At 42.3% G+C, this 19,176-nt stretch overlaps 1 protein-coding gene across 1 annotated transcript in view; it reads right to left on the bottom strand.

Moving 5' to 3' along the window:
- The window catches only part of LOC134225609 (connectin-like), a 110,011-nt gene extending 93,532 nt beyond the window's left edge, over positions 1 to 16,479 (bottom strand). The window contains exon 1 of the mRNA XM_062705813.1: positions 16,448 to 16,479. The gene's annotated coding sequence lies outside the window, so the exon portion shown is untranslated. The remainder of the gene's footprint in view (positions 1 to 16,447) is intronic.
- Between the last annotated feature and the right edge of the window lie 2,697 nt (positions 16,480 to 19,176).

Raw genomic sequence — 19,176 nt, 5'->3', positions numbered from 1 at the left:
AGCCTCCTTTCCTTTCAAGAGGCCTGGAACCCTCCTTTCAAGAGGCCTGGAAGCCTCCTTTCAAGAGGCTCAAAGCCTCCTTTCAAGAGGCTCAAGCCTCCTTTCAAGAGGCCTGGAAGCCTCCTTCAAGAGGCTCCAGCCTCCTTTCAAGAGGCCTGGAAGCCTCCTTTCAAGAGGCTCAGAGCCTCCTTCAAGAGGCCTGGAAGCCTCCTTTCAAGAGGCTCAGGCCTCCTTTCAAGAGGCTCAGAAGCCTCCTTTCAAGAGGCCTGGAAGCCTCCTTTCAAGAGGCTCAGAAGCCTCCTTTCAAGAGGCTCCAGCCTCCTTTCAAGAGGCTCAGAAGCCTCCTTTCAAGAGGCCTGGAAGCCTCCTTTCAAGAGGCTCAGGAAGCCTCCTTCAAGAGGCTCGGAAGCCTCCTTTCAAGAGGCCCGGAAGCCTCCTTTCAAGAGGCCCGGAAGCCTCCTTTCAAGAGGCTCAAGCCTCCTTTCAAGAGGCTCAGGAAGCCTCCTTTCAAGAGGCTCGGAAGCCTCCTTTCAAGAGGCTCAGAGCCTCCTTTCAAGAGGCCCGGAAGCCTCCTTTCAAGAGGCTCAGGAAGCCTCCTTCAAGAGGCTCGGAAGCCTCCTTTCAAGAGGCTCAAGCCTCCTTTCAAGAGGCTCTGGAAGCCTCCTTTCAAGAGGCTCAGAAGCCTCCTTTCAAGAGGCTCAGAAGCCTCCTTTCAAGAGGCTCCAGCCTCCTTTCAAGAGGCCTGGAAGCCTCCTTTCAAGAGGCTCAGAAGCCTCCTTTCAAGAGGCTCAGCCTCCTTTCAAGAGGCCTGGAAGCCTCCTTTCAAGAGGCTCGGAAGCCTCCTTTCAAGAGGCTCGAGCCTCCTTTCAAGAGGCCTCGGAAGCCTCCTTTCAAGAGGCTCAGGCCTCCTTCAAGAGGCTCGGAAGCCTCCTTTCAAGAGGCCTGGAAGCCTCCTTTCAAGAGGCTGGAAGCCTCCTTTCAAGAGGCTCAGAGCCTCCTTTCAAGAGGCTCGGAAGCCTCCTTTCAAGAGGCTCAGAGCCTCCTTTCAAGAGGCGCGGAAGCCTCCTTTCAAGGGGCTCGGAAGCCTCCATTCAAGAGGCTCGCCAGCCTCCTTTCAAGAGGCTCAGAAGCCTCCTTTCAAGAGGCTCAGAAGCCTCCTTTCAAGAGGCTCGGAAGCCTCCTTTCAAGAGGCTCGGAAGCCTCCTTTCAAGAGGCTGGAAGCCTCCTTTCAAGAGGCTCAGAGCCTCCTTTCAAGAGGCTCAGGAAGCCTCCTTTCAAGAGGCTCAGGAAGCCTCCTTTCAAGAGGCTCAGAGCCTCCTTTCAAGAGGCCTGAAGCCTCCTTCAAGAGGCCTGAAAGCCTCCTTTCAAGAGGCCTCGAGCCTCCTTTCAAGAGGCCTCGAAGCCTCCTTTCAAGAGGCTCAAGCCTCCTTTCAAGAGGCCTCAAAGCCTCCTTTCAAGAGGCTCGGAAGCCTCCTTTCAAGAGGCTCAAAGCCTCCTTTCAAGAGGCCTGGAAGCCTCCTTTCAAGAGGCTCAGCCTCCTTTCAAGAGGCTCAGCCTCCTTTCAAGAGGCCCGGAAGCCTCCTTTCAAGAGGCCTGGAAGCCTCCTTTCAAGAGGCTCAGGAAGCCTCCTTTCAAGAGGCTCAGGAAGCCTCCTTTCAAGAGGCTCCTTTCAAGAGGCTCGGAAGCCTCCTTTCAAGAGGCTCGGAAGCCTCCTTTCAAGAGGCTCCTTTCAAGAGGCTCGGAAGCCTCCTTTCAAGAGGCTCCTTTCAAGAGGCTCGGAAGCCTCCTTTCAAGAGGCTCGGAAGCCTCCTTCAAGAGGCCCGGAAGCCTCCTTCAAGAGGCTCGGAAGCCTCCTTTCAAGAGGCTCGGAAGCCTCCTTTCAAGAGGCTCGGAAGCCTCCTTTCAAGAGGCTCGGAAGCCTCCTTTCAAGAGGCTCGGAAGCCTCCTTTCAAGAGGCTCGGAAGCCTCCTTTCAAGAGGCTCAAGCCTCCTTTCAAGAGGCCTGGAAGCCTCCTTTCAAGAGGCCTGGAAGCCTCCTTTCAAGAGGCTCAGAGCCTCCTTCAAGAGGCCTGGAAGCCTCCTTCAAGAGGCCGGAAGCCTCCTTTCAAGAGGCTCAGAAGCCTCCTTTCAAGAGGCCTGGAAGCCTCCTTTCAAGAGGCTCAAGCCTCCTTCAAGAGGCTCAGAAGCCTCCTTCAAGAGGCTCAAGCCTCCTTTCAAGAGGCTCAAGCCTCCTTTCAAGAGGCCTGGAAGCCTCCTTCAAGAGGCTCAGAAGCCTCCTTTCAAGAGGCCCGGAAGCCTCCTTTCAAGAGGCTCAGAAGCCTCCTTTCAAGAGGCTCAGAGCCTCCTTTCAAGAGGCCTCGGAAGCCTCCTTTCAAGAGGCTCAGAAGCCTCCTTTCAAGAGGCCCAGAGCCTCCTTTCAAGAGGCTCAGAAGCCTCCTTTCAAGAGGCTCAGAAGCCTCCTTTCAAGAGGCCTCGGAAGCCTCCTTTCAAGAGGCTCAGAGCCTCCTTTCAAGAGGCTCGGAAGCCTCCATTCAAGAGGCTCGGAAGCCTCCTTTCAAGAGGCCTGGAAGCCTCGTTTCAAGAGGCTCAGGAAGCCTCCTTTCAAGAGGCCTGGAAGCCTCCTTTCAAGAGGCTCAGAAGCCTCCTTTCAAGAGGCTCGGAAGCCTCCTTTCAAGAGGCTCAAGCCTCCTTTCAAGAGGCTGGAAGCCTCCTTTCAAGAGGCTCGGAAGCCTCCTTTCAAGAGGCTCGGAAGCTTCCTTTCAAGAGGCTCGGAAGCCTCCTTTCAAGAGGCTCGGAAGCCTCCTTTCAAGAGGCTCGGAAGGCTCCTTTCAAGAGGCTGAAGGCTCCATTCAAGAGGCTCGCAAGCCTTTATTCAGTATGCTTAATAACTAAGCTGCTAGGCGACAATGTCCCAGTGGGGGACGTGATGTGAATAAGAAGAAGATGAGTTACTTTTATTTTCATTTACAGCGAAAAAATAGGGGGTACCTCAATGAATGCATAAGACCGAAGGGGTACCTCTCTGGAAAAAGGTTGAGAACCACTGACAACGTAAATTATATATAAAGCAACGAAGCGAAAAAAAATTGCTTTACAACAAGGCTGACCTGTAGTTTTTTTGCATTATAACTTTTTCTTCTTCTTTGTATTCTATTAGCATTCGCTCAGTTAATAATTGAAAGCTTTTCTATGCCCGCCATTGCTCGAGTATGTATCTTGTGTTTGAAAGTACAATGGACAAAAACTATGCCCAGAATATGAAGAAAGTTTTATACTCGAAAACATCCTAGAGCGGACCGAAATCGAACTCGCCATCTTTAGATTGGCAATCACCCGCCTTTGCACGCAAGGCTACTATTATACACATAATGCAAAAACGAATAAAAAACATCCGCAAAGAAAGTTAATTCTCCCTTGTCATAAGACGAGCTTATACAATCCTATTCAATTCCATTATTTAATTGTACCTTGACAGATACGTATTTTGACCTCAACAGTAAGGTCGTATTCAATGTCTCGTACTTGACTTGACTTGACTTGAAGAACGAGACACTGAAGACGACCTTACTGTTGAGGTCGAAATACGTAAGGTACAATTAAGTGGTGGAATTAAATGGGATTGTATAAACTCGTCTTATAACAAGTGAAGACAGCTCAAAGAGCTCAAAATAATTTTCTTTATTTTTTTTTTTAATATTTCCAAATTAAATATTGTTAAGGCAAGATGGACCATTTTTGGTCTAAGCCTGAAAGAAGCAGCAGACAAGAAAAAAAATTGTAACCCAAATGCTATAGGGAGAATCTAGCTTAATTTCACGAAAGAACATAAGTAAGAGATCAGCTTTGGACCATTCTCAAAAGTATGCCCTCACCATAAACACCGTTAAAATATTCATCGCTTATCTAAACAATTTTCGCAATATTAAAGAATACACAGTCAGTTTTTATTTCTGCAGCTCAGCAAAATAAAGAACAGGATTCCGTGAAAAATACGGTTATTTGCTGATTTCTAGTAAACTATTTGCTGTGTTTTAGTAATAATAATAGGTATGTGTTTGCTGAAAGGAAACAATCCATTTGATACTGCCTTCAGTCGGTAGCTCAGACGAATTGGTCGTGTAACCACATTAATTTGGTGCAGAACCTTCTAAACAAAGCAGCGAAAGGTTCAGAGACAAAAGATTTCACTGGAGAAAAAATGACTGTTAGATAAAAAAACACAGATTAATCCACCTAGCGATGATGGTGCCTTTCTCGTTTCTATCGAGTGAGTAATTTCTACGCACTTTTGGTATGAAAAAAAAAAGTATTTTTCTTCTGAGCCCATATTCCGATCCGGCCAATTTTCAACAGAAAATATAGGGACACGATTCTGAGTCGAATGCAACTTGTTGCGAGCAAATCGGCTGAGGGTAAGTACCTGAAAATGAGAGAGCATTTTTCTTGAAATAAAATGTATTTTGGCCATAACTCCGAATCCCATAGTCCGATTCGCCTAATTTTCAATACGAAATAATGGGATGAGATTCTGCATCGAATTAAACTTGCTGCGAGCAAATCGAAAAGTGAGTAAGATTTTTTCTTTCAAAACAAGTATATTTTGGCCGTAACACCTAAACCTATAGTTCGATTGCGCCAATTTCTAATAGGAAACAATGGGGCAGGATTCCGCACCGAATGTAACTTGTTGTGAGTAAATCGATTGAGGATAAGTGCCTAAAATGAGTGAGATTAATTTGCGCACATACATACACAGACACAGACAGTACCTCAATTAGTCGAACTGAGTCGATTGGTATATAAAACTATGGGTCACCGGGTCTCCTATAAAAAGTTCGTTTTTCGAGCGAACATATAGCCTTTAGGTATACTTTGTATACGAGAAAGGCAAAAAAATTACAAAAAAAAAACAATAAATCAACAGTTATAATTTATTATATAAATCTTTGCAGACCTTGAGAATAATGTATGTATATATAGGCCTTCAGCTATTAAATATTAACGATTTTTTTTGCCCAACACACTCGAACGTACATTAACGTTTATTGCTAAATATTACCTTTTAAAACCAGCAGCACGTCATAACTAACAGCAAACTACCCTACGGAAAACGCGCCGCACCAGTACGATTGTGACAGAAAATCGATACAATTTTGAAGCATTTGAATAATCTGGATCTGGATAAGAAAAGGACCTAGACTTCAGCGAATATCCGAAAAATCTATGATCCATCGCAAAATTCGTAAAAATTTGAAAACTCAGGAAAAAAAACGCGCAATGGAAAAACTTGACATGTGGTCTCAATCGTGGCACACTACGATCCTGTTTGTATGTGCGCAGAAAACCCTTTCATTTTTTAGGCACTTATCCTTAATAGAGATACTCGCAACAAGTTGCATTCGTTGTTTCCTATTGATAATTGGCCAGATTGAACTATGTGCTCTATAGTTATGGTCAAAATATTTTCTCATGCCACACAAGAAAAACACTATCACAGCCAGGTTGGCTAATTAAATATTAGTTTCTATTAGTCATATTTGTCTGATAAAGTCACAATAGTTGCTGTAAATTTACTCAAACGTTATTATTTTGTTGGGGCTGGCGACTGTTACAAGAGCGTATCTTCCAAACGCTATCCAAGAGTTTATAGCAGCAGCTGAGATGATGATGGTTAAAAACAGATCAATCAAGTACAGCGAGATTAGACCTTTAATTTATTTCATTGTTAATTGTGTCTAACGTAGAAGTTTCACGAATAATTCCAATTTACAGGCTTCTATTCTAATAGCTTTACAAATGAAACTTTATCGTTCAAAAAGCGCATTGGGCCGTTCTGCCTTTGCCGCCCATGCCAATGGGCGAGGCGCTTGGCTCAATCCAAGACAAACACGGCAACCCAAACCCAGAAGATGAAGAGTTGCAGTGGATAATCCGGTAATAAATCGACTAATCTCCGTGTTCTGCTTCTGTGGCTATTTTTGGCAACGGTATTCAGTTTCGTGTGCCCTGTATGCACCGAAGCAGCAAATCTTTGCAAAATTGTGGAACTTTTGATGCTGCATTAATTCTGCATGGATTCTCCGGAGTAAGAGTGAAAATTGGGTTCTAATCTGAGAAGAAAATAATTTTATCTTCAAGGCATCCATATTTTAAAAATGCATTGGATGGCTTTCAAACAGGGGTGCTTAACGTACCAAAAACCAACTTGTCTATATCCTGCCAGTCCAGCTTGAAACAAAAACATTTTTTTTACGAACTTAATTTGAAAAATATATTGTCGTACTTCGTAAAAAAAACGTTCTTACTTTGTCTCTGCATAGTTTGCCCTATCGATGTTAATTAGACTTTTGGTCCACCGTACCTCGTACTGAGGAACCCGACTTCTGAAAGTCGGAATTAAATAATTGCTAGAAGCCAAAATGTCTCCCCACTCCTGCTCCCCCAGCGGCGTCACTCTGACCCGCACTCTCATCGTAGCCGTTCTGGTTGGCTGCGTCTAGGTCGACGCGATACAACAAAGAACTTCGGCAAGTTGGAAAATGACTTTACCGAGCTAAGCCGGTGAGCTGCTTTGTGTAACGAGAAAATGAATAATTTCCAACTGTCCACTTTGTCAGGATCAAACAAGACTGGCAAGATTGATTGCGGCGGCCACCGGGTCTTGAGCAATTCGCACTCGCAAAGGCCAGACAGAGATTTCGGTGGAGAGAAAATTAATGAAGTCATTGCGGTTATTCGTTGCCAGGGCGATCAAGGGCCACCTTTCTTGGTGGGGGGAGGATTAGACGGTGTCTGAAGTAGCTCATTTCGATAATTTTAGCATCATTTGTGGAACTTCGGTGGATAACAGTTACTTACAACCCGGGTAGTGAATTAAAGATGTACCTGGAAGGAAGAGAGAAAATTATTACTTCATTTGAAATTACTCGGGTTATTGTTTGAATATATCATTTGATTATTTTAGCTTTATCATACGAGTAGATTGTATTTAGGCTCGCAAATTTTCATCCATATACACGGAAGAAATAAACTACCCAATAGTGAGTTTAATTCACCCAACCTCGAACATCCGTACGGGAAGCCAAAATTGAGTAAGTAGGGTCGAAGTAGTTTGCCTTTACTCCCATGTTAAAAAAGTACCCAACGGAAAATTTATTTACCCAAATGTAAGCTTAATTCACTCAATCTCGACCTCAGGTAATAAAACTCAAAATTGGCTTCCCGTATTGAACTGGCGTCGTTGGATTGTTTGGCTCTTTTGTTTTATACAACAAAAGAAAGAGTGGATGAAAGAGAAGAGAAAAAATAACTCAAAAGTATGTTTAAACTTTCTTAATTGATTCGACTAAGATGGCGACGTTTGAGGTTTTGGCTTTCAGTCTTTTGGGATCAAAAACGGGGTTTTATGTTTTCATCCGACGTTTCGGTAACATGAATGGGCCTTTTCCAGGAGTCTGTAGACAATGAATGTGGTTATGTTGTGTTTATGATTTTATGCTTAGTGTACTTACTAACTATGATCCGTTTTATTGTCACATTAGCTCTCAGCATATGACCTATTTGTCACCACAATTCGCTACAACGAGAGAAACAACGTTATCCGGAGCACTCACTGTGTAGGCGGTCATTTTAGATCAATTAAACTTACTTTGCCCTGTCTTGTGTGAGGTAGGGCGGAAAATTTGAATTGACCCGGCTCGCAGAAACTTTTTGGTGCACTTTTCTGTTTGGCGCCACTTTTACTCTGGTTGTGTCGGATTGTGTTGTGATGGCTGTCCTATCTGTTGATCGGCTCTACTACATCTATTGTTTTTCAATGTATGTAGTATGCCGGCGTACGTACTGCTCAAATTGTCTGTGTCTGTACGTTTATTGATTGTGTGTTGTGTGTTTACATGTGACAAGTTTCGGGAATGTGTAAATTTTGTTTCTTAAAACTAGAGTCTAATATTTGTGTGCGGTCGAATGCAAAGGCGTGTTGGTTGACGATGGAGTGATCGAGTAGCGCTGTTCGTTCCCGAAGCATAGCTATCTCTTGGTCTACCGCAGTTTTGCCTTGATCCCACAAGCTTTGCAGTCTGTTGGAACAGGAGCGGTGGTTGGAAATCCTCGTTTTCAGTTTGTTTGACGTCATACCTACGTAGCACGCTGGGCAGCTTTCGCATGGGATCCTGTAAATCACATTCGACCGGTCGCCTTGGTCTACTACATCTTTACCAGGCGGCAGCATCTTTCCGACGGTTTTTGCATTCTTTGTGCTGATGGTGACGTTCGGATAGTCTTTTTTCAAACTTTTTTGAATTTTGTTTGATAGCTGTCCGACGTGTACCATCGACCGATACACTGTGTCTTCGTTTGGCCTGACGTCATCATTGGTGGTGACTTGTCGTTCTCTCGATCGATCAATCAGGCGGTTTATTACACGTGCGGGGTAATCGTTCAGCTTGAGTTGGGATTTTCTCCCAACAAACCATGATAAAAGAAAGGCAAAACTTGTTAAAATCATTACAAGCCATGATAACAAATTTATCTCACTTGCATACAAGTGTGAAAAGACATGATCGGATAGGTAGCCCCCACAGAAAAGTGATGATTCTTGCTTTGTTCTCGCTCATTTTGTTTTGTAGCCCGCACAGCTGTGTACAACTAGTTGTATAACAAGTTGGAATGCATCAACCACACAGTATAAAAATGTTACAGCATATATAATGTAACAAAAAGGCTCCATACGATTCATCTAATTTTCTCATCACTTTTTAAAATGACTGGTTGTCATTAATATGGAGCTTGTGTTCAATATTGCGTACAAGAAAAAGTGGGATGTAAAATCAAAGGTTATTTAACAGAAAAACTTGGGTTGAAATATTTCCATGTCGTGTAATTTTCAGAATTTTTAACTGTGCAGCACTGCAGTGCTCCCTGCGTTTTGAGTTTTTTAGAATAAATTTATCATGAGTTATAGCCCCCCGAATCAGTTCTTTATCATCACAGCTTGTACATATCATTTATCATCACTCCTTGTACCCTTAGTATAAAATAGGTTAAGTTTAATTTAAGATGAAAACATTGTAATTCCTACATGGTTCAATTCAACCAGAGGAAAAATTCTAACTGCCAGAGGCAATTGAAATGTATTAATAATAACTAAAAATATGACATAGCAAATAAGGATGATAATGTTAAGAAAACACGGAACACCTAGTCTAAGAGATGAATGCATGTATTAGATAATTGGCAAATAAAATTAGTTGAAAAAAAATCATCGCTGCTTGCGAAAAATTGTCTTGCTGTATGTTACATATCGTGTATGTATACAGAGATGATAAGTGAGAGACTATTTTATTTCTTTTGGACTCAATCCTTAATTTTAGAAGCAAAGTGTCTTCAGCAAAGTCAAAGCTTATTGTTAAAGCTTTATTTTGATGTTTGTCGCAATAGGGTGGTCCTACAACAATTAAAAATTCCTTTTTTTAACTTCTGTACTTCTAATTTTAACATTGTACCGTCCATTCGTTCGTGAATTATATTCCCTCAAAGGAAAAAACTCATTTGTATATATATAGAGAAGAAGAAAAGAAGATTTCATGGATCTCCAACATGGACTTAGACATCAGCTTAATGTAAGTTACGGGCCTTTTGGTCCACCGCTACATTTTCTCTGTGCGTTGTAAGACCCGTTTTCGGCGCGCGCTTCATTCAAGTGTCTTTCGTTTGTTTTGGAAGACTCTGCGGCCCACCAGACTACCCAAAGCTAGTAGAGTTTCTGGAAATCTGGAAGAAGCCCTCCGCCAGGACTCTTCCACAGAAGAACTGTACACCATTGATCAACGAGGTTAAACTTCCTGCCAACCTGGATTCCCGTTGAGCGATTACAGTTATACCACACCGTCACAACCGCACAAACGACGGACAGCGGCGGCTTCAATGGTTCAAGCTCCATGTCCACCTGCTTCACACACCAGATTCCAGCGGCAGCCGACAGCTGAGTGTCATCGAGGCCATCGGTGTGAAAGTTACCACTTCTGTCGGCATAATCACGCTCATCGCGGCGTACTGCTCAACTACAGCCAAAGCCATAGGGTGGATTTTTCAAACCACAATCTATTTTTCCGCGGTCTTCCAGGCGCGATTTGTGGTTTTCCAAACCACAATCCATTTTCCAGCGGTCTTCCAGACGCGCTTTGTGATTTTTCAAACCACAATACATTTTCCAGCGGTCTTCCAGACACGCTTAGTGATTTTTCAAACCACAATCCATTTTCCAGCGGTCTTCTAGACGCGCTTTGTGGTTTTCCAAACCACAATCCATTTTCCAGCAGTCTTCCAGACATGCTTTGTGATTTTCCAAACCACAATCCATTTTCCAGCGGTCTTCCAGACGCGCTTTGTGATTTTCCAAACCACAATCAATTTTCCAGCGGTCTTCCAGACGCGCTTTGTGGTTTCCCAAACCACAATCCATTTTCCAGCGGTCTTCCAGACACGCTTTGTGATTTTTAAAACCACAAACCATTTTCCAGCGGTCTTCCAGACGCGCTTTGTGATTTTCAAAACCACAATCCTTTTTTCAGCGGTCTTCCAGACACGCTTTGTGATATTTAAAACCACAAACCATTTTCCAGCTGTTTTGAAACACCCTCTTTATAATTATTCAAACCACAATCCATTTGGCAGCGTTCTTCCACACGCGCTTTGTAGCAATACAAACCCATTGCCTTGTGTTTTAATCATCAAATATTTTACCACTTTAGCACATTAACAAATTTAATTCAACTCACCTTTTGAAATAAGCGTCAGGATCCAACAAATAACATGGCAGGATCGCCAAAATGTGTGGCCCCAAATAGCCGCTCCGAATTGTTATGACAGCAGCTCTCCGTGGGTGCGTGTGCACGCCACGAAGGTCTGACCAGAAAGAGGCCGAGTCATGGCTTGCTGCGCACTGATCGACACGCTGAGGTGTTAATGTATAATCACACGCTGATGGTAACTTACTCAAACCCCACAGCGGTTATCGATGGAAGAGTAGCGAATTGTCGACGGACAGGTCGGCAACAGTACTCAAGTGAATTTTTTTCGCTTCGAGGTCAAATTTGGTTTTGCAAGATTCAAACTATTGAGTGGTTGCTTATAGTGATTGGAGACATTATTGAAAATAAATCGATTCTTTTCAAGACCACCATTATATTTTGAAGACAGTTGAGATGATTTTTTTCAACGCACAATCGCTAGTGACTAAGCAAATTCATCACTCCAGTAGAATTTTATCTCAATATTCTTGGGTATGTTTTACCTCAATAAGTCGATATTGAAGGGACCATCGACTCATGGAAACGTCGAGATGATGAATATCAAATCTTTGGAAAGCTGTTTGAAGGAACCATCACAGTAACCCAGAAAATATTTTTTAATGTAGCATAATTTGCTTCCATGAGTCGATATCGCGTCACGGAACATCGACTCATGGAGGTGTGACTGTATTAGTAAAGTAAAGTGTGTATTATTAAGAAAAATGTCAAGAAACGGTTGATCTGAGACGCAATTTCTTCAAAGTACAAAACATAATCACTTGGCGTCGGAAGCTGCATAATGGCGTCAGTTGCGGTGTATTCACTAAAGGTGTGCCTTTATCGATTTAGCTATCGTCGGCGAAAGATAAATTTTCTCTCTCGTCAGATTCCTACTTTAGTCATGGTTCTGTTAGTAATTGGAAATTAAATCGTTTTTTTTTCAGGACCACTATTTATGCAATGAAAGTTGATCTAAGAGGAATGTTTTTCAAAGCGCTTGTCGACGGCACAAAGTTAGCATCGATAGCGCGCGTCAGAGAGATACGCTGCAAGGAAGATGTTGATGGGAGACGCAAGATTTTTTTATGTACAGGTTATTCGACTTCGTCAATAGATGGGAATAACCAGCGCGGGGGCGGGGGGGGGGGGGGAACATACATTTTCAGTGCAAAACGTAAACAAACGAGCATAAATCCCATACAAAAATCCAAGATGGCTGAGTTGGGGATATTGACAAGTCGGATAACCTGTACATAAAAAAATCTTGGGGAGACGAATGTTTTTCAAAGCTCAATCGCTACATTAGAAAGTTGGCGTCAGCAGCGGAATCACAAACGCTCGTCTGAGGGAAACTGTGATAAATGTATTCGCATGGGTGGCGTCTGTGGCGTTTCAACGGCAAATCATCAGGACCGAAACTGTTTATAAAAGATAGTTGAGTTGAGAGAAATTTTCTCCAAGCGAAACACAATTGCATGGTGGCTGTAGAAAATTCGATGCCATCAACATCGATCTCAGAGGCGGCCTTCGACGGGTGTTTGCCGAAGAAATTGTTTTTTGTTCAGATTTCTGGTCAATCGAGGAGCTATCGTTGGCGTCAGCTCGCTAGATTCAGTCTATCGACTGCTTGCTGTTATTGATTGGAAAGGCGCATCATTAAAAAAAAAACCACCTTTGTATTGCGATTTTGATAACTTGTGTTCTTACTCTTTTAAGGCTCAAGACTCCGTAACTCTGTTTTGAAAATTAATGACGTTATTGCTTGTTAGTATTGGTGAGGCAACTTGTACGAAAAAGTGACGAAAATTTGAGGTGGGTGGAAATGGGGTGGTAAAAGCTTGTCAGCTGCTACATAATGTTGCCAGATGTAACAAAATGTCTATTTTGAGCATTTATGAAACATTTATTATATGGAAACTTATTTTAAATTACTTCGTACACCACTGGGCTTTCAACATACAGTGTTGGGGAAAGTACAGTAAAACATTTTGATTCTCCGAATATTTACATTTTATCCGGTAAAATTTCGTGCACTGAGCAGTCGAGCACACTGAGACAGTTTCCCAAATAAATGTAAGACGAAATTAATTTTTTTTTTATTCTTCATCCGCAGACTGTTTGTTTGCTGCTGCGTGAGTCTCGTGCCATCCATCAACACTTTCTTGTGCGCAGTACAAATAGAACAGAATCGAGTTGAATTAGGCTGTGGCACACAGCCTTGAAAAAGTGCTAGCCACAGATACTGATTTATTAATTCTAATCTGTAAAATGAGTAAGGAATAACGAAATGTATATTTGCCACCAAAACCGGCTATACGTTGAGAAATTATTCTACGAAAACATTGATTGTGGGGGGAGAAAATAGTAAAAGTATGTGCTGTCGTCTGCTTGGTCGTGGCTGCTGCTGCGGCTGCCGTAGTTTTGTTTTTTTTACTGCATGGTAGGATGAATGGTACGGTAAAATTAAATGTCAACCATTCTCCACCCTGCCAACAGAAGCTTGCATAATCTTTTCTTTTTTTTTCTGGTTGATTTGATTAATTCGACAAACCGCAGTAATTATATGATCAAATAAATCTGGCAACGATGAAATGATGATTCTTTTCTTGTGTATGCATAAAGTTGTTTGCGTGTCGACTAGCATATTCGATGTATTGTTTTGATATTTCTAAGTTGCTTTGCCGAGATTTTGAGCGCACTATTTCACCTAATGCGGTAGTGAATTTGGGTGTTCCGAATTTTGCAACATTCACAATACGGCCGTCAAATTTGTCACTCACTTCAAATTTTTTAAAGCAGTTTTCGTTGGTTTTTCGACATGAAGTGAAGAAATTGGTGTTCAACATCAAAGACAAAAGTGAAGGTTAGGTAGTGAATTATGTTTAGTTGTGATAAAATCAAGAAAACGGCGAGAAAAGAACAAGTGAAAAACTGAGTGCATGTGTATGTGTGTGTCTCGATCGTTCGGAGTTGGTGTGTGTATAATTAGCATACGAAAATTTGTCTAGGAAAAAAGCAGTTTTAAGCGCTTTTCAGTCAATTAATTGATAATTAATTAGCTAGGTCAGTGAAAAATTCATATGAAAATACCATGAATATACGTTGACAGAGGTAAGTTGGTGAATAGCAGTGAAATATTGAATTTTGGCTAAAATTGCATTAGTATTAGTGCGAATGAGAATAAAATCATCTTCATCATCAAATTGATTACGGTTTATAGAGCCTTAAGCATCTTGCCGTCAGCGCATTGATGGCAAGATATATAAAATAGTATGAAACTTCATCTGGTTTACATAGTTTACGTTGAGCGATCGCGTTTTGTACACAGTCCTTCTGTTTTTATCTTGTGGAATTCTCCTCTTTATTATCAACAATTACCGCATCTTCCAACAGTGTAAGAAGGTAGGGAAATAACATTTCCCTTCCAAAATGTATGTCAAATAAAAAAAAAACTATAATTTCCATTAAGGTCTAATTAGTTCCATTATTTCCGACAAACGGATAATGTAGACGATATACCTCACTACAATCGGAAAACACATTTATTAAAGATCTCAGAGGTAAACCAGCCAAGGGCTGAAAGCCTCTTTAATAAAGAAAAAAATGAAAGACGAGTTTCTATATACCATTAGATACTCAATTAAGTACTATACTACAACGATATCAATCAAATTAAGCTCTTGGAGTACGAAATAAGTTAAAAAAGCTTATGAATTATAAAACAGAGTTTTGACAATACATGCCAGGAAATTATAAAAGTTAAATTATTAGTGACAATATAACGGTAATAATGAAAATGGCATTCACTTATTGTTTGCAAAACAGCAACATAACACAGAACAATTCAGGCCTAATGAAAAGTTGAGGCAACCCACAACCAATGCATTTATGAGGTGGAAATTTGTAATGGTACTCGAGCACCATTTCCTGCGCTCAACAAATGTGAAACGAAAGTGCTCGCCACCTATAAATTTAATTTCTGTCGCTCCGTTAACAGCAAACCTAATCAACTGAGAGTGTTTTCAAGTTTCCTTTCTGGTATCTGGGCACAAAAAGCGAGAAATGCTTTTTTTTGTTTTCGGTTTTTTAGCCATTTATTCGTCTGGCCGTTTTTCAGTTCCGGCCGCCTGTTCACGTAATGGTATGGAAAATACTGAGCGCGTTGCTGCTAGAAAGTAAAAACCACCGTAATTTGTTCTTCCAACTGAAATAGATAAACTTTACCCTCTGGTACCAGGGAACGAAGGTTGTCTGGCAAAGGACTTGCGGTGCAATCAACTTCAATAAAAAGTTACAGAAACAATTCGCCATAGAAAGTATACAATTACTAGATCCCAATGCATAGTAACCCGCACCTCTCCCTTCAGGACGGTACCGGTACCCCCCAGAGCCGAAAGCTGGCAATCACTTTCACACTCGAATAGAATCGCACTTCTACGAACATTCCCAAAGCGACAAGGTGTCATGTAAGAAGTGCCATTTTCGCTCGTTGCCACCTTCTCCTGTCTGCACAGATGAGAAATCACTCGATTTTTCAGGACGAAATTGTAATAGACCTTGTACAAATATTCCTTTTCTTATGTAACGAGCCTACCACAAATTAACTCTAACGGTTTGTACTATTTTGCAATTGTTAATTTCATTTTGGACTCAACTTAACATTTGAAAGTTGGGTCTCAAAGATAATTACGAGCAAAGCTGTTCGTACGATTAATATGAAGATATCGGAAATCAAATAGTTTCAATCAATATTTGCAATTTTACAGCACTATTCGATATAAACCCTTCGTGCACAGTGAAGGTGTACGAGCAAGTCGAGACACTGAAAAGGGTTTAAAAATAAACGCCAATGTCGAAGCTGTTGACTTTATGCAGTTGAAATAATCATATACCTACCTTAATTATAAAATAGTATTAATAACATGAATTGCCAGGGTTTATAAAAATCGACCTCAACAGATAACGAATAACGACAAAAGAAAGACAAAAAGTTCTTCAAAGCATAACAAGCCATGAAAATAAGTTTATCGAGTGAAAAAAAAACAGATTCGGATACACAGCAGATAGGCTATAATAAAATGCTTCGTTCTCACTAATTTTGTTTTTCGGATCAAATCATGCAGTAGGGTAAGACGGTATAATGCGCCCCACCTGGCCAAAACGCCCCCTTTGATTTCTATAACTAACTAAGAGTCAAAATCAGTTGGTACCAATAAATATTTGTACGTACATTTACATCATACGATGTAAAAGTGGAAGTATTTTTGTAATTCACAATGAAAATAATAGCAAAATATAAAAAGTTGCAGTTTTGATGTAATTTTCAATGTTTGTTTGCTAAACATTCTGGAGCGACACAAAAACACAAAGTTTGCATAAATAGCGTTGAAAAGTTAAAAGATATCAAGGTATTGTCTTAGGGGGAGCATATTATACCGTCTTACCCTATAGCCACTCCTCCCCCATCAGTTCATTGCCGTTACAGCTTGCGAAAAACGTCTGTTTTCATTCTCCTATGGGTTCAATCCCTGCGAATTACACATTCATAGTTTCTCCAAAGATACATCGAATTTTCTACCAGCTAGAATACCGAGCTCCCCACCGTGCCCTGCTAGAACATTCTTCGTCAGTCCTTGTCAAAGTGTGAGACCCATTTACCGAGCAGGTGAAATACACGACGGAGAAGACGGTTCGAGGCGAGCGACACCAACCAGCAACAGCAGGGGGCTCGAAACGATTCGCTCGGTTTCATTTTTACACTCCGGTTTAATTCCTGTTCCTGGGGTACGGTGGCTTCCAAACAAAGCGCCCTTTTGGGGACCGACAAGTGTCACTCTCATCCAACACGGACAGCAACCACAACAATCAACAGCGTGCAACAGCTTGAACCAAATGACACTTGAATGGTGGCTTGACGCGTTGGAGTAAAATTTAAAACAAAAAATGGAAGATGCCTTCTTGTGTTTGTTTTGCTGTGGGTGGGAGCAACGCAATTTGGCTGATGATAGTACTGTAGTTTGCAGTTGACCTCGATGGGTGTCGAACTCATAGGTAGCACATGATGGGTTTTTGCCTTTCTCGTATTTTTAAGATCTTATTACCCAAGTAAAAACTTTAGTGCCTCAAATGATTTCAATAATGCTTTGACATCCCACACAACTACCTCGATCGAAGCAGACCGTGAAAATGTGACCCCGGAATTTAAAAAAAAAATCATATTTGCACAGTTCTTCTCAAAAGCGTGAAAGTCGCAAAACCTTATGGAACATCAATGTCAACATGTCTGAATCACAATCACTAGGCCAGCGACTCAACGAAGCCCTCATAGATGTCAAGGAGCTGGTGGTTGGCAGGGTATATTGTTCAGGAGTATCATTATAAGAAAATTATATGAAATTTGCGAAAAGATTGGCTGATGGTTTTTCTCGGATGGGCCAAAGGCAGAGGCGCCAACGCCATGAAATTATGGAGGTATGAAATTATCCAATTCGGGAAATGAAAACATCCCAACAGTCGATTTAAAAAAAAGTAGAAGGTTGTATCCGAGACACGACCGCCAATTGGACGTAGGATTACGTGAAGTGTAAAAGATTTTATTTTGAAATTCTGAATATGTTCCCTGGCGTTGATATTGCGGTATTGCGGACTGCGCCCTTGTTATGTTGGCAGTGCCCATGCATTTAAAGGTATTGTTTAATCCTTCCGATACCCGCAGCCGCATGATTTTCATGGGCATATACAAAATATGCTCCGGTCTCGCGACCCGTCAATCCCGCACCTCGCTAGTAGCCATCATGAACGCTGTCACATGGAAGAAAGTTCGGTTCGGAAGTCCTGACTTCCGAATTCTAAGTTGGTGCTACACCGACAATATCGGGGAAAGACAGCTCCTCAGCAAACATCATAGATAATGGAAAGCGGTTTCTGATTTTGTGCCGGTACAAGTTCCAGACACTTGTCTTAATTCCACATGAGTGTATGTTGTTGTCCAATCGTCATTTCTACCTCGTTCATCTCGTCGACGACTTTAAGGAATACTGCCCTACGTTCCTCCGAAATATCCGTCTGCTCTGTTTGTCTAATAACTTTTCCACAAACCTGCAGTATGCCGCAAACGACAAAACTGCATGAAATTGATCCTGGGAGACACCAAACTTGTGGTAAGTGGGTCCAGCGGAGGCAAATTGGACGGAAACTTGGGATATGTAAAGCAGACGGAAACTTGGGATTGCGACAATGTGGGAATTGATCCGCGGTTCAGGCTTGTTCGACAAGTAGCACACGCCAAAAATCCTTCCACCGTTTCGAAATAATTTGTCGCCAGTAACACGGCAGCATTTGAGCCGGAGATTGGTTTCAAATCATTCCTGAACCAGATTCTAGCACACACATCACAACTTACTTACTTACGGATCCTGTACACCTCCGGTGGTGCAAAGGGCCGACTTGAAAGATCTCCATCCTGAGCGTTGCCCGGCTATCGCTTTAACCTGTTGCCAGGTTAGATTTCGGTCGACTTCTTTTATTTCTTTATTGAGGCTTCGCCGCCATGAGCCTCTGGGTCTGCCTCTGCTGCGATGTCCCGCTGGGTTCCAGTCTAATGCTTGTTTACAGATTTCGTTTCCGCCCCTACGTAGAGTGTGGCCGACCCAGCCCCACTTCCGATCCCGAATTTCTGTTGCTATCGGCCTCTGGTGACAACGACGATGGAGCTCATTGTTTGAGATCCATTTGTGAGGCCACCAGGCCCGAATTATATACCGCAGGCATCTGTTAATGAACACCTGCAGCCGTTGAGTGTTCTCCACTGATACACACCATGTTTCGCTAGCGTATAACAGCACAGATTTCACGTTAGAGTTGAAAATTCGTATTTTGGTGCGTTCACTTATCTGCCTGTTTTTCCAGATATTTCTTAAACTCGCAAAGGCAGCCCTTGCTTTCTTGATCCGTGCGCCTATGTCGATCTTGGTACCGCCGTCCGACGCCATTTGGCTACCAAGATATTGGAAGCTTTCAACATTCTCCACTGGTTGCCCGGCTACTGTGAAACTGGAAGGAGTCGCCGTGTTTACATCCAACGATTTGGTTTTGTTGACGTTGATGACTAAACCTGCCGAAGAGGAGCGCTCGGCAAGGTCGTTGAGCTTACTCTGCATATCAGAGCGCCGTTGCGCGAGGAGTGCAACGTCATCAGCCAATTCGAAGTCGTTTAGATGCTCCATGGTTATAGGCTGCCATAACAGCCCGCGGTTTGGTTCACGGTCAATCGCACCTACCAGAATCTCATCGATTACGATGAGGAACAGTAACGGTGATAGGATACATCCTTGCCTCACACCAGCTACGACCCGGATAGGGTCGGACAGGACCCATTGTGCAGCACT

This window comes from Armigeres subalbatus, chromosome 3 (genome assembly GCF_024139115.2).
Source record: "Armigeres subalbatus isolate Guangzhou_Male chromosome 3, GZ_Asu_2, whole genome shotgun sequence".
Taxonomy (NCBI): Eukaryota; Metazoa; Arthropoda; class Insecta; order Diptera; family Culicidae; genus Armigeres; species Armigeres subalbatus.
The sequence above is the reverse complement of the archived record's forward strand: the minus strand, read 5'-3'. Positions and strand labels throughout refer to the sequence as shown.